Consider the following 16,626-nt stretch of genomic DNA (forward strand, 5'->3'; position numbering starts at 1 on the left):
AAGATATAACAATTGTAAATATTTATGCACCTAACATAGGAGCACCTCAATACATAAGGCAGATGCTAACAGCCATAAAAGGGGAAATTGACAGTAACACAATCATAGTTGGGGACTTTAACACCCCACTTTCACCAATGGACAGATCATCCAAAATGAAAATAAATAAGGAAACACAAGCTTTAAACGATACATTAAATAAGATGGACTTAGTTGATATTTATACGACATTCCTAAAGATGCTGTCAGAAAACTACTAGAACTAATAAATGAATTAGCTAAAGTAGCAGGGTACAAAATTAATTCACAGAAATCTCCTGCATTCCTATACACTAACGATGAAAAATCTGAAAGAGAAATTAAGGAAACACTCCCATTGCAACAAAAAGAATAAAATACCTAGGAATAAACCTACCTAAGGGCATAGAAGACCTGTATGCAGAAAACTATAAGACACTGATGAAAGAAATTAAACATGATACAAATAGATGGAGAGATATACCATGTTCTTGGATTGGAAGAATCAACATTGTGAAAATGACTACACTACCCAAAGCAATCTACAGATTCAATGCAATCCCTATCAAACTACCAATGGCATTTTTCACAAAACTAGAACAAAAATTTTCACAATTTGTATGGAAACACAAAAGACTCCGATAGCCAAAGCAATCTTGAGAAAAAAAAAACAGAGCTGGAGGAATCAGACTCCCGGACTTCAGACTACACTACATAGCTACAGTAATCAAGACAGTATGGTACTGGCACAAAACCAGAAATATAAATCAATGGAACAAGATAGAAAGCCCAGAGATAAACCCACACACATATGGTCACCTTATTTTTGATAAAGGAGGCAAGATTACACAATGGAGAAAAGACAGCCTCTTCAATACGTGGTGCTTGGAAAACTGGACAGCTACATGTAAAAGAATGAAATTAGAACACTCTCTAACACCATACACAAAAATAAAGTCAAAATGGATTAAAGACCTAAATGTAAGGCCAGACACTATAAAACTCTTAGAGGAAAACATAGGCAGAACACTCTATGACATAAATCACAGCAAGATCCTTTTTGACTCGCCTCTTAGAGAAATGGAAACAAAAATAAACAAATGGGACCTAATGAAACTTCAAAGCTTTTGCACAGCAAAGGAAACCATAAACAAGATGAAAAGACAACCCTCAGAGTGGGAGAAAATATTTCCAAATGAAGCAAATGACAAAGGATTAATCTCCAAAATTTACAAGCAGCTCATGCAGCTCCATATCAAAAAACAAGCAGCCCAATCCAAAAATGGTCAGAAGACCTAAATAGACATTTCTCCATGGAAGATATATAGATTGCCAACAAGCCCATGAAAGGATGCTCAACATCACTAATCTTTAGAGAAATGCAAATGAAAACTACAATGAGGTATCACCTCACACTGGTCAGAATGGCCATCATCAAAAAATCTACAAACAATAAATGATGGAGAGGGTGTGGAGAAAAGGGAACCCTCTTGCACTGTTGGTGGGAATGTAAATTGATACAGCCACTATGGAGAACAGTATGGAGGTTCTTTAAAATACTAAAATTAGAAGTACCATACAACCCAGCAATCCCACTACTGGGCATATACCCTGAGAAAACCGTAATTCAAAAAGAGTCATGTATCACAATGTTCATTGCAGCACTATTTACAATAGCCAGGACATGGAAGCAACCTAAGTGTCCATCGACAGATGAATGGTTAAAGAAGATGTGGCACATATATACAAGGGAATATTACTCAGCCACAAAACGGAACGAATTTGAGTTATTTGTAATGAGGTGGATGGACCTAGAGTCTGTCATACAGAGTGAAGTAAGTCAGAAAGGGAAAAACAAATACCGTATGCTAACACATATATATATATGGAAGCTAAAAAAAAAAGATAGATCTGAAGAACCTAGGGGCAGGACAGGAATAAAGACAGAGACATAGAGAATGGACTTGAGGACACAGGGAGCGGGAAGGGTAAGCTGGGACAAAGTGAGAGAGTGGCATGGACATATATACACTACCAAACGTAAAATAGATAGCTAGTGGGAAGCAGCTGCATAGCACAGGGAGATTAGCTCGGTGCTTTGTGACTACCTAGAGGGGTGGGTTAGGGAGGGTGGGAGGGAGCCGCAAGAAGGAGGGGATATGGGGATATATGTATATGTATAGCTGATTCACTTTGTTATAAAGCAGAAACTAACACACCATTGTAATGCAATTATACTCCAATAAGGATGTTAAAAAAAAAAAAGGGATATCAGATACATGGTATGGCTGCACCACAGTTCATGCTATCTTCTATATCATAGCAGACTTGGAAAGTTGATCAAAGCATTTTTTCTAAATTGAGCCCCCTTTAAGGTTTCAGTATTCTTCTCCATACAGGGAGTACTCCTATTTGAGTGAGCTTTACATGAGTAAAATCAAATTCTACCTGGAAGGGGAGGGGGGAGAGAGTGAGAGAGAGAGAGAAAGAGATGAAGTTTTCTAAATGATATCATAGAGTCTAGTAAGTACTGACATAGCTAATAGAGTAAAATAAGTGAAACCTGAGTAATGACAGAAACAGAGCACCATGGATATGGGTCTTTTAGATTCATGACTACATGCTTAATTTTTATGTCTTCTCTCCTAAATCAAGCCCTTATGTATTAACTGCAACGTTCTCCTATCTGGTTTCTTTGAATCAACTCTCTTGCTTCCCATCTATCTCACACATTTTACTAGATTAATCTACCATAAACTCTATTTTCATCATATCACTCCCTTGTTCAAACAATAAATTTTTATCTTCTAATATATCTAAGAACTCTTGTCTATTCATTTTACTTATTAAAATGAAAAGTGCTTTAGTTCAGTAAATTGGGGAAACATTGAGTTTCCCTATAGTTGTATTTCTGAGAGAAGTAATCCCTATGTACATGCATGGAGCAATAGTATTTTATACAAAATCAGCCTGGGAAATCTTGCCATAATGCAGGCATAGACAAATATTCATTTTACGGAGCATCTCCTGATCACAGCCAACCTGATAAGAAATAGAATTGCTCAGGCTGATAACAAAAATACAACCTAGAATAAAGACTGGAATGATGCTGTTCTTTAGGATCCATATTTTTGTTTGCAGTACTCTGTTCTTAATTCATGAGTTTCCTATTGTAATTATCTAAGCAGATTTAGTTTTGATTTTCTTTATTTTTTCCTATTTTTCTCTGATGCTTTAAGAATGGCTTCCAAAGTTTTATTTATATTTCTAAATTAATGGTTTGTGTAGGGGAATAGGACCTAGCAGTGAAAGGAAAAAGTAATCACTCAAAAATGAGTCCATAAATGAATTTCAGAGTAATGTTTGCTGACAAAATTGTGTTGTGATTTTCTTTTCTCCTAGTTTTCCATCCTTAGATAACAATGCCCTACATTTGCTTTTATTGTCTTTACTTTGTCTTTTATAGGGTCCGATAAGCAATTTAAAGTCTGAAAATAAAGATCAACTTTTTGCATTTCCAGGGTGATATTAGGACTTCGTGGTTGTTTGCACAGTTCCACTTAAAGATCACAATCTCAAACACATTGATGAATAAAAATGTCTTCTTTGTGCCTAAGCAACCAAAGTAAACCTGTAAATGCCAAACTGCAGAGTATGCCAAGTAGGGCATCACATAATTCTAGCCTTTAAGTAAAAAAAAAAATATATGAACACAAGTGCATTTTTCTAACATAGGGAAACATGGAAAGCATTGGAGATGTGAAGGCGATGCAGCATGATACCATGGACATAAAGAATGGCCTTTGGTACCAAGAATCCTTGGTGCTCAAGTCTGATATGCAGGATCATGTCTCCCAAAGACATCTACGTTCTAATCCCCAGAACCAGTGAATGTGTCAACTTACATGGAGACAGAGACTTTGCAGATGTGATTAAAGTTAAGGGCCTTAAAATGAGGAGATTATCCTGGATTATGTAAGTGGACTCGACCTAAGCACATGAGTCCTTAAAAATGGAAGAGGGAGAAAGAAGAGCTTTGAAGATGAAGGAAATTGTCCATGAGTCAAGCTTCTAGAACCTGGGAATGATCCTTACTTTACCGACAGCAAGAAAACATGGACCTCAGTCCCCCAATGACAAGAAACTGAATTTTGTCCAGAGCCCCAGTGAGTAGGAAATGAAACCTCCCTTGGAGACTCCAGAAAGGAATACAGCCTGCTGATACCTGGTGAGACCCTTCAAACCTACAACATTGTAAGAGAATACATTTGTGCTGTTTTAAGCTACTGCTTGTGGTAATCTGTTGCTGCAACAATAGAAAACTAATGCACCAAGTAACAAATAACATGAGGAAAGCACATTTAAAGGAGACAATGGGAATAAACTATACAAGGATTTATACAGCCAGAGACTAGGTTCCTGAAACCCTAGAAGCAGATGCAGTTTACATTCTCCCCTATTTTTTTATTTTTTAAATTAATTCTTATTGGAGTATAGTTGCTTCACAATGTTGTGTTAGTTTCTACTGTACAACAAAGTGAATCAGCTATATGTATACATACATCTCCTCTTTTTTAGATTTCCTTCCCATTTAGGTCACCATAGAGCACTGAGTAGAGTTCCCTGAGCTATACAATAGGTTCTCATTAGTTATCTATTATACATAGTATCAATAGTGTATATATGTCAATCTCAATCTCCCAATTCATTCCACCCACCCCCCTTCCCCCTTGGTATCCATATGTTTGTTCTCTATGTCTGTGTCTCTATTTCTGCTTTGCAAATAAGATCATCTATACTATTTTTCTAGATTTCACATATATGCATTAATATACGATATTTGTTTTTCTCTTTCTGACTTACTTCACTCTGTATGACAGTCTCTAGGTCCATCCACGTCTCTGCAAATGACCCAATTCTGTTCCTTTTTGTGGCTGAGTAATATTCCATTGTATATATGTACCACATCCTCTTTATCCACTCCTCTGTTGATGGACACTTAGGTTGCTTCCATGTCCTGGCTATTGTAAATAGTGCTGCAATGAACACTGAGGTGCACGTGTCTTTTTGTTTTTAAATTTATTTATTTATTTATTTATGTTTGGCTATGTTGGGTCTTCGTTTCTGTGCGAGAGCTTCTCTAGTTGCGGCAAGTGGGGGTCACTCTTCATCGCGGTACATGGGCCTCTCACTATTGCGGCCTCTCTTGTTGCGGAGCACAGGCTCCAGACGTGCAGGCTCAGTAATTTTGGCTCACGGGCCTAGTTGCTCCGTGGCATGTGGGATCTTCCCAAACCAACGCTTGAGTCCATGTCCCCTGCATTGGCAGGCAGATTCTCAACCACTGTGCCACCAGGGAAGCCCACATGTGTCTTTTTGAATTATGGTTTTCTCTGGGTACATGCCCAGTAGTGGGATTGCTGGATCATATGGCAATTCTATTTTTAGTTTTTTAAGGAACCTCCATATTGTTCTCCATAATGGCTGTATCAATTCACATTCCCACCAACAGTGCAAGAGGGTTCCCTTTTCCCCACACCCTCTCCAGCATTTACTGTTTGTAGATTTTTTGATGATGGTCATTCTGATGGGTGTGAGGTGATACCTTACTGTAGTTTTGATTTGCATTTCTCCAATAATTAGTGATGTTGGACATCTTTTCATGTGTTTGTTGGCCATCTGTATGTCTTCTTTGGAGAAATGTCTCTTTAGGTCTTCCACCCATTTTTTGATTGGGTTGTTTGTTTTTTTGATATTGAGCTGCATGAGCTGTTTATATGTTTTGGAGATTAATCCTTTGTCAGTTGCTTTGCTTGAAAATATTTTCTCCCATTCTGAGGGCTGTTTATTCGTCCTGTATATGGTTTCCTTTGCTGTACAAAAGGTTTTAATTTTAATTAGGTCCCATTTGTTTATTTTTTGAGAAAGTCAATGTCATATGCACTCTCCATGTACTTCTTTTTTTTTTTTTTTTTTTTTGCGATACGCGGGCCTCTCACTGCTGTGGCCTCTCCCGTTGTGGAGCACAGGCTCCGGACGCGCAGGCTCAGCGGCCATGGCTCACGGGCCCAGCCGCTGCCGCGGCATGTGGGATCTTCCCGGACCGGGACACGAACCCATGTCCCCTGCATCGGCAGGCGGACTCCCAACCACTACGCCACCAGGGAAGCCCTCTCCATGTACTTCTATTGGTGGTTTTCAGATGTAGGCAGCACGATTTCCTGGGATAGTTTCCAAGGGGGTCTTGGGGCTAACAACTATTTTTGTGCACATTCTAAGATATTTGTTTGTATATAGGCATTTTACTGTTTGTAGAAGAATCGCAATTATAGTTGAATTGTAAGTATTTTAAATGCATAAAAAATCCACTCTTGTCACCAGAACTGATTTCTCCCATAATAATAGAATTTGTGAAGCAAAATTCATAATAAATAATAAAATATTAATCTTTTTCTTGTACACTCATTTTCGAATTCTTATTCCATTGTTGGCTCAACTGTTTTATGTTTGTGATAGTTTGTCTCACATCTGCTTAGAAGAGCCTCAAAGCCAGTTGTGCAACTTCTACATATTAATGATATTATAGCAAATATTTACATATCTATTAGTAAATATTTAACTCAACCTTGTAGGCCTTGAACTGAAACTCTAGATATATTTAACATTTTCCTCTCATTATAACCAATAGACCTAATCAATTCATTTAAACGTATCTGCTGAACTCTTATTGAGCACTTACTAGATGGTATGCATGCAACAGAACACAGAAGACAAAGTATGGAAAGCTCTCATGGTCCATGTGGGGAGTCATGGCAGTCAGCAAATGGGAGGAGGTTCTTGATAAGCCAGAGAACCAGTTAGGATAGGTGATGATAGTGGGTTGGCAAACCTTCTCCACCAGCTAGTGATATCCCTAGACTTATATGGGGCTAGAAAGTTCTTGAGAAAAGTCTTGGATTCTGATCTCACAACAGGTGACATACTTGTTACCTTAGTTGAATTGGGATGAGGTGCTAACTTGTAGAGGTTTGACTGAAAATCCCTAGGAAATGTACTTCTTAGAGGGAAAATGATGATTAAACAGAAATTCCAGAGTGACCAGCAGGGCCTGGGAATTAGAGGGGAAGGACATGTGGCTTTTAGGGGACCCATGATGACCCAAACTCCTGCTGAGTAACTTGGCTGTTAGGAGTACAAGATCCAGAGCCAGGTGGTCTGGGTTCAATCCCGCTTCTGTTACTTGGTAGGTGGGTATCCTTGGGTAAGATACTTCTGTGTGCTTTAGTTTCCTGAACTGCAAAATGGAATTAATAATAGTATCTATATGAGAGAGCTTTTGTAGAGACGAAATGAGTCAATATCTCTAAAGCACTCAGAAAAGTTTCAGATGCGTATTTAACATTCAATAAATGTAGCTATTATTAACATCCTTGGGATGAAGGACTGTGGGGCTTTTCTAAAGGACCAGAGCACAAGGAAAGAGAAGCTGCTACTTTATTTGCAGATGAGAGGCAAGCCCTGGAGAGCCAGTGAGCAGTAGAAGCTTCATTTGGTGGCTTGGCAATGAGAGGTGAAAGGGACAGTAGGCCCAGTCTGGAATGCACTGGCAGGGTGGTACAGGAACTAGCTCAAAGAAACTGAACAGCAGCTAAGAGCAGTGGTGATGCAGAAGCACAAGCCATCAGTGAACATCAGTGATTTGGGCACAGGGACTGAGGTTGGTGGAATGCTCACCTGCCCTGGGGTTGATGACAGGCAGTGATCTTAGGAGCAGAGTGACCCAGGAGACTGCTACTAGCAAAGCGTCTAGTAGAAGGCTGTCTGAACAGGTTTACAGCTAAGATAGCAGTTTTGCCTATCGTGGGAGCACCTGCAGGACTCTCTTCTGCCATGCGGATGCCCACAAAAATTCTAGAAGTAGGAGAAGAACTGTAAAGGGGAGAGGGCAGAGATTCTGTACTGGGAGGGGAGGAAAGGGCTTTCAAGACAATATGTCTGTGTCTTTCAATACGACCTTAAATGTACCTACAGTTTCATGAGAATTGGGGGACCTTCAGGTTGCACAAACTGCATATTATACAATGTGATAGATCCTCTAACAGAAGAATCACGTGGGAGCCCAGAGGAGAGAGCAGATTTGGCCTGAACACACTGAAAATGTTCAAGTGCTGAAATGAAGAAATGATTTGGAGAAAAGTTAAAATAAAATGTGCTATGGATAAGAAGGAAATTTAATTAATTTCCTTTTTTGCATTTTACTTACATTAGTAGTTCAACTTAGAATTGTGTATGCCTCGTTTTGGGTGCTATATGATGAAATGATATTGCATTGACCTTTGACCTCTCATTCTTTACAGATTCTGCTGGTAGCTTCTGTCAATCATTTACATTTATTGTGTATACATTGTCTATCAGACCCTTTAAAAAACAGTGAGTAGGTGGTTTGCACATCGAACTACCACCTACTCCTTCTTCAGAGAGCAACTTTCCAAATGGTCGTAGCACACAGGAAGAAAATGTCACAAATCACCTAGGAAGGTAATATAAATATATATGCAGGTCACTGCAATGCAGCAAACTCCACACACAATAATCAAAGGGCACGTGTGGTTTATGCATGCTTTGTGTGTGTGTGTGTGTGTGTGTGTGTGTGTACGTGTGTATGTGGTTTTACACTTGACCTCTACTCCCATGTTATAAAACAGTGCCAAAAGAACTTGTAGTCCTAGTAGTTTTAATATTTAGTGTTCACGTACAAAAGCTACATTTCTGAATTCATTAGTCAATGGCATAGACATAAAATCCAATGTTGAAGTCAGATTTAACAAAATTCACTTCACATTTTACCACAATAATTGGTCAGAGTCTCTGAGTTGGAAAGAACTCAGATGTCAAATACTTCAACCTTTCTCCCAATGCACAAAACCTTTCTACATCATCCCTGAGGGATTGGATCTAGAATCTGTCTGCCACTTCCAACGTCACTGACATTTCTTTAGTATTCTTCTCTAGTTCCTATTTTTCTTCCAGTCTCCCAAATAACATGTACCCAGAGTTATCTACTTTCTCATCTCTTTTCATTCCTTTTCCCCTTCTGCCCCACTGGTCTTTCTTCTTTATCTTCCTGTCCTATAGTCTTCAAGTAGTAACTATAAATATGACTTTTAATACATAATTCTGTTCTTGATTCTCAGACCCCAGCCATAAATTTTCACCTGTTTGATAGGTCTTTTCAGTTACAATGTCTCACTAGAACCAAAACTGAACATGACTTAGCTCTTGGGTTCCCTATTTTGGTTTGTGGCAATACCCTACTATGGGTTCAAAACCCCAGGTATATCTGATTTTTTTCATTTCCTTGACTCCCTATATCCAAATTAGTAGAGAGAAAAGAATGAACGGGGAACTCAAAGAATTTGGTCTTGGTTTTAGCCTCACCAATTAACAACTTCAGTGAATTCACTGAACAATTCATTTAATTGCTTTTAAGTTTCAATTTATCTAACAGATGAGCTGACTGGAATAGATAATTTCCAAAGTTCTTCCCAGTTCTGTCATTCTGTTTCTATGTATGATTCCAAATCCCATCAATTCTTTTACATCAATTTTTGCTGCATCAATCTCCCCTTCTTTATTTTTACCTTCATCCCTACTGATCCCATCCCCATTGCCTCATCTAGATTTTTATGCCTTCAATGGACTTTCCTCCTTTAGCTATGTCTTTAACTTATCTTTCCAGTACATTGTTTAAGTAATTTTCCTCAAACATAATTACGGTGATGACATGATTCGTTCACTCACCTGCAATGACTCGCTATGTCCTAAGATTAAAATTCAAACCCATGGTCTGACTACAAACTAAAGCTTCATCTCTCTCCATCCTCACTTATGCAACATTCATCTACAATTCTAGAGGGCACTTGAACTACTTGATCTTCCCATACATACCTTTCATTTTTCTAGGCCATGCTCCTTCGTTCAATTTCTTTCCTCTACTTCAAATTCTTTTTATTTCCATTTCTCTATTTCCACATCCTTTTCATTACTTAACTTCAAAAGAAAAGACTTCCACTAAGTCTTCTATATAAACTGGGCAAGAAAAGCTAAGTATTATCACAAACATCCAAATCTTAGTGGCTTCACGCTAACACCCGCATTCCATTGGCCAGAAGTTAAATGATAGAGGGACTGAAAAATACAGTCTCTTGTGTGCCCAGAAAGAAAAGGAAAGGAAAGGAAATGAGTTTAATTATTAAACACACTAGTCTTTGAACTTTCTTTGTTCCCTCCCTCAGAAAAGCCAGAAATAAGTTCTCTCTTTTGAAAACATTCATATTAATTTATGCAAAAATTTATAACTCCATTATACTGTAATTGTTGAGAGTCAATATTTCCAGACATTCATTCAATCTGACCATATTTTCAAATGAATTCTCTTGTGCTTGAATGTCATGATATTCTCATATATTTAAAAATTTCCTCCATGTGTGTTTGTACACATCCCTCTTCATCTCCAAATTTATGTTCTTCATCTTATTTTCTTGTTTGTATTTGTCAGGTGTTTATTTATTTTATGTTTATATTTTCCAAAGACTAAGATCTTGGATTCTGTTTTGTATTTTGCCTCTCAGTCTTTTTGGTAATTGCTCTTACCTTTGTTGTCTCTTTCTTTCTTATGTATTAGGAGTTCTTTTTCACTTTATTTCTAACTTCTTAAGTTTTTAATTTGTTTTAATGTAAATAAAATGATTTAAGTTTAATAATTGCTCTGAGCATTGTTCCATCCACCAACTATACTACAGTGGTACTTGCTACATATTTTACATTGGGTAAATGATTTAATAGTTCCAAGTTTCACTTTCTGTGAATGCAAATAGGAATAAAATATTACTTACCTTTTGGTTTGTTGTGAGAATCACATGAGCTAAGGCATGGAATGCACTTAGCAGAGTCCCTATCACATTTAAGTACTCAGTAAATGTTAGCTGTCATTGGTTTTATGATTTTTGGTGTTTTCTAGTCTATAGGGCTCATTTATGCTCCTTCTTTGAGTCAATTTGTATTAGGGAGTGAGTTTTAAGATTTTTATGCTCTTGGAGTACTTTGTGTAAACTTAAAAAAATAATTTACAATATTTTCATTGTGTTTTGAGAGTGTATTCTGAATAATTTCTGCTTTGGAGAACTTATTTCCATTTTCTTCATGTCCCAGGCTATTGCCACTTTAAAAATAAGAACTTGTTTATTTTCTGTCTTAAAGGTGTGAATTTTAACATACATCAAATTCTCTTGGTTCTTATTTATTTTTATTCAACTATTTTGGCATGAATTGATGTGATGTATCAAAGTCTCCTACCATAATAATGATTTAATTAAAAATTATTTATATGGGTTTTTGTCCTTTGTATTTTGATTCTTTGTTATTTGGCCCATACATTTGATAATGAATATGAGTGCATTCAGATTGCTTCTTTTATAAAGACACTATAATCCTCTTTGAATTGTTAATAATTTTTATCTTGAATTCTACTTTGGCTGATATGAATATTGCCACTTCTGTTGTCATTCTGTTTGCATTTTACCCATATAGCTTAGCCTATCCTTTATTTATAACCTTTCCAAGTCATCTTGTTTTAAGTTTGTCTCTTGTAAACAGCAGAATGTTGTTTTCTACTCTAATCTGAGAGTCTTTGCCTTTTAATTGGGGAGTTCAACACATTTACATACATTGTCATAGCTGGTATGTTTGGTCTTACTTCTGTCATCTTGTTTTATAGATTCTATTTTCTGTGTCTCCTTGCCATTTTCTGTTTCCTCTCTTGATATTTGGACCATATTTTGTTTGCTTTTGTCTTTGAAAGAGATTTAAAAGAGAGAACTTCTGTTTTAAATTCTACCAATTATGTCTTTATCTTATACACATTTAAATCAATATTACTCCAATTATGATACTGAAGAACAAAATAATACCTTTGGTCCCATCTCCAGATACTACGTTTTTACTTTTCCTATCTCCCTAGGCCAACTCATACTTTATGACATAAGCTCGTCTCTTTTCTTTTGTTTCCAATAAAACTTTTTAATGAAAAGTTGAAAAGGGTTTATCAAATATACTTCTGGCACATCGACAATTATAGCATCTTTCCTGATAAGCATTTTCTCACTTTGTGACACTGGAGGAAATTAAGAGACGTGATGTATCAAAGCTACGTGTATTCAAGTTAAGAACTAGACTGGTGAAATCTGTCAGTAAACTCCAGCTATGCTGTCCTAACTTCTGTTCCCAGACACACAAACCCTTTCCCCACCATTGCGTCTTTAACCATGGCTTCCCCTGTTCCTTCACATCTCCCTTAAATGTCATCTCCTCAGAAAGCCCTTTTAAAACTAAACAAACAAAAGTATATCTCAACACTCCACTATTATCTTTCTTAGCTCTCTATTTTCCTTCATAGCATCTATTATAATGTTACCATATGTTAACTTATGGCTTGCTTGTTCCATATCTGTGACCTTGATTAGACTGTAAACTCCATAAGGACAAGAGCCAAGTTTATTTTATTTACCACAGTATACCCTAACCCTAGAAGAGTACCTGATATTGTGGATCCTTAGGAAATATTTGTTGAATGAATGAATGAATGAACTGAGGGTAAAGTGTGGCAGTGTAAGAGATTTCTATGTCCTTTTTAATTTTTCTCAACAAAGTCCCTGCTTAAGCTGAATAACAAACTCTTGCTCCCATCTAATACAGTACTTAAGCACCCTGAACTATGTAATCCTCATCTCCAAGAATTTCTTGGAAACTAGATAGTTCACAAAAACATTTTAGCTCTGGGTTTAACAGCTCTCATGCTATCTATGCCCATCAATTCCTGCCAGGCATAAACTGCATCATTCTGTATCCATGACTGCTGTGGATCTGCCATACCCTGGAGATGTCCTCAGGGTACCAACACATTTGTGAGATACTGAGGTCTCTTCCACTGCTGTGCTGGGTGTTAACATAGTAATACCAGAGTTCTCATTTTGCAGGACACTACTATGATCTTCACTGCAATGATAAGAATGTACGGGTCTTCTACTCCATGACAAGCTTTGTCATGGGCCCAGCAGCAATGTTAATGGTCCCCCCAAGTACCTCAGGTCCTTTATGAAAAAAAGTGTCCAATCTTTGCTTATATGATTAGCTCAGGTGTCATTCAGTGAGGTTGAGTGAGGAGCAGACACCGTTCTGACTTCTCCACTTATCATCTCTACTGTCTATGGACTAAATGTAGCAAAATATCGTCCTTCAGTTACAAGAAGATCAGCTACAATCAGTCGTCCTCCCTTATTTACTAATTTTGCTCAGACATGAAGTTTAGGCTTAAGATAAGGTCTTTAATACATATAAAAGAGAGAAGGGTCAATTAAGTATCACAGTTCAATGTTTATGTAACTTCTCCTAGGTCTTCTTTGAAAAGATTCTTTTATCCTCACCTGAGAAGCAGCTTTATTCTAAGATTTACCTAAAAGAAAAACAAAAACTTTGTAATTTGTGACAGTGGATGAGTTTCTAATGAAGAAAGTATTAGGCAACAAACTGAAATCACCAAATTTTTAGACTACTGTCTGAAAACCAGTCTTTGGCACCTTCTGAATCTACTTTGAAACCTACAATATACCAGCTAGAAAGAGGTTTTTAATACTCACTGGTCCAGGGGCTCAGATAACTATAGCCAAAGTTGGATGGTGGCAAGGAGAATAATGGGAATAGAAGTGTCTCCTGAATTTATTTCATTCTCTGTTTTCACTTTTCCTCAGCAGGGACACTTATCTTCCCTTATACTAGAAATCTTATGGTAGAAATTTGTACTTCTATAGAAGGTTTTGTGTAAAGAAAGCCCTGGACTTATTTCTACCTTCCCCCTAGGAACAAGGCAAGTTGTAGTTCTCCTACCTATGCTAAATAATCATAGATATAGCTGCCACTTACACATGGAGTAATTCTTTTATACTGGCAAAACAGTCTCCTCCAGCAAAGTGTTGTAATGTACTGTGGGATACAGGATTTCCCTTTAGGGCATGGAGAATTTTGTAGGAATGAAGGGCAATTTTAGCATCTTTTTCTAGAAAAAAAATTCCTTACCTGTTTGTTGGGCATGATGAGTAGCACCTGGAAAGTGCTTCATTTCCTTTTCTGAAGGAAGAAGCAAATGGGACGATCAGTAGAAGAGAGGTGATGAGAAAAGGACATATAGGTGGGCTTCTTTGAAAGAACAGGCCTGTTGAAGGGTAAATAAGTTGTGTTATTGTAGTTACTAAACACCATCCATAATGAAGAGAATTAACAGGGAAATAATTAGGGAAATTCCCACAAAATAAGATAATGTAGACCTGGAACTGTAGAGAACATCTGGTCAAACTTTCATTTTGCAGATGAAGGAACAGAGTCCCAGAAAGGAGAACTGCAAGTCGCATAATTAGTTATTGGCAGAACCAACACCAGATGAAGACTTCATGACTCCTTGTGCAGTCCTTTTCTTCCTGAAACCTGGACAAATCAAAATCACACACTAAGTATGCATGTCTCTAAGCAATTGTGATTATTATATTTTAATTGTTTACTCTTGGGTTTTTGTCTTCTCCATTAAACTGTCTGCTCCTACAGGGTAGGACTTAAAAACATTGCCTCTTGGACATAGCACAATGTCTGATACATACAGAACACAGTAATTGCTTATTATATGTGGCAATGAATGAATAAGCAATTGACAGATGAATGGATAAAGAAGTTGTGGCACACATATACAATGGAATATTACCCAGCCATAAAAAGAAATGAAATTGAGTTATTTGTAGTGAGGTAGATGGACCTAGAGACTGTCATACAGAGTGAAGTAAGTCAGAAAGAGAAAAATAAATACTGTATGCTAACACATATATATGGAATCTAAAAAAACAAATTGGTTCTATAGAACCTAGGGGCAGGACAGGAATAAAGATGGAGATGTAGAGAATGGACTTGAGGACACGGAGAGGGGGAAGGATAAGCTGAGACGAAGTGAGAGAGTGGCACTGACATATATACACTACCAAATGTAAAATACATAGCTAGTGGGAAGCAGCCGCATAGCACAGGGAGATCAGCTCGGTGGTGCTTTGTGACCACCTAGAGGGGTGGGGTAGGGAAGGTGGGAGGGAGATGCAAGAGGGAGGAGATATGGGGATATATGTATATGTATAGCTGATTCTCTTTGTTATACAGCAGAAACTAACACACCACTGTAAAGCAATTATATTCCAATAAAGATGTTAAAAAATAAACAAAAATAAACCAAAAAATGTGGTTCTTTGCAATTGAACTGATAATCTCTTTTTTGTATGTGCAAGTTTCAAAGTTTTCTTGCAGATTTGTTCCTTTTCAAATGGAAAATAACTCTAAAGAGTAATAATAAATGCAGCCAAGTCTGCGTGTTGCATAGGTAGATTTATGTGATATTTCTTTGTGGCATTGACGTCCCAATATCTCCTCATATATTTGGGACTCACCCTCTCTGGAGCAGGAAAGGGAGCTCTGTTTGATTTATACCTAAGCTTTCCAATATAGTCTTTAAGTACTCTCACACAATTTCTTTCATCTCATTTTGAATGTAGTGATGGTTCATTTAGCAACCTATAAGGATAGAATCTGAGAGTCGAAGGTTCTAGGATAAACCCAAGGGAACTCTGTTGTTAATTCTCTTAAGAAAGTTGCTAATTCTGATGCAAATCACCATCTTTTATTTCCCCCAAAGAAAAAGATTGCAACTATGGTAAAGGGTAAATGTTCTTTTCCATTTGGGGCCAGATAAAATCCAAGACCTTTTTAAGGTGGGTTATGTGGCCTTTTAAGAATTGCCTAGAGTGTGTCATGGAAGGACACATCATTGTTTGGGAATGAGAGGTGCCTCATACTGGGTATTAGGTTCAGTAAGGAATACTCTGGGCTTTCAAGAGTCCTTGAAGTTTAACCTGGCTTTTTTTCTCCTTTCTTTATACTTATCATTGCTTACATGAACTAGAGATGCTTTACATTATGGTACAGGTTTTTAGTTCAGTGCCTGCCCTTTCCTAACTTCTGGGTCTGTAAATAAGATATCCTTCTACAAGCTGTTTGGTTTTATAAACTGTTGTATAATTGTTTAGGAGGACAAAAATATTTGGTTCAGACACTGATCAGCACTATATATGTGTGTGTGTGTGTGTGTGTGTGTGTGTGTGTGTGTGTGTGTGTGTGTGTATACATATATATATTTGGCTTACGTTAATATTTTGAACAGGCAAGGATTCTAACTCAAGCTAAAAAGGTTTTGCACTTTAGTTAGCATCTTTATCATTTTAGAAAGATGGTAAGATTTCATTTATGCAATATTAACTTCATTAGGATTAGATAGGGAAATTTCTTTTCCTTGGGAAAATACTGTAAACAAGCCACTTCCTTTAGAAAACTTTCTTTTGCATTGTCAAAAAAAAATAACTGAAGTTTTGTGGTCCTGTAAGAAGGTCCTGTAAGAAGCTGACTTGAGCCCACATTTTTGCACAGTATTGTACGTAGGTAGTTAAGTGATTCCTATTTCAGAGTAGA

Source organism: Phocoena sinus, chromosome 7 (assembly GCF_008692025.1).
Source record: "Phocoena sinus isolate mPhoSin1 chromosome 7, mPhoSin1.pri, whole genome shotgun sequence".
Lineage (NCBI taxonomy): Eukaryota > Metazoa > Chordata > Mammalia > Artiodactyla > Phocoenidae > Phocoena > Phocoena sinus.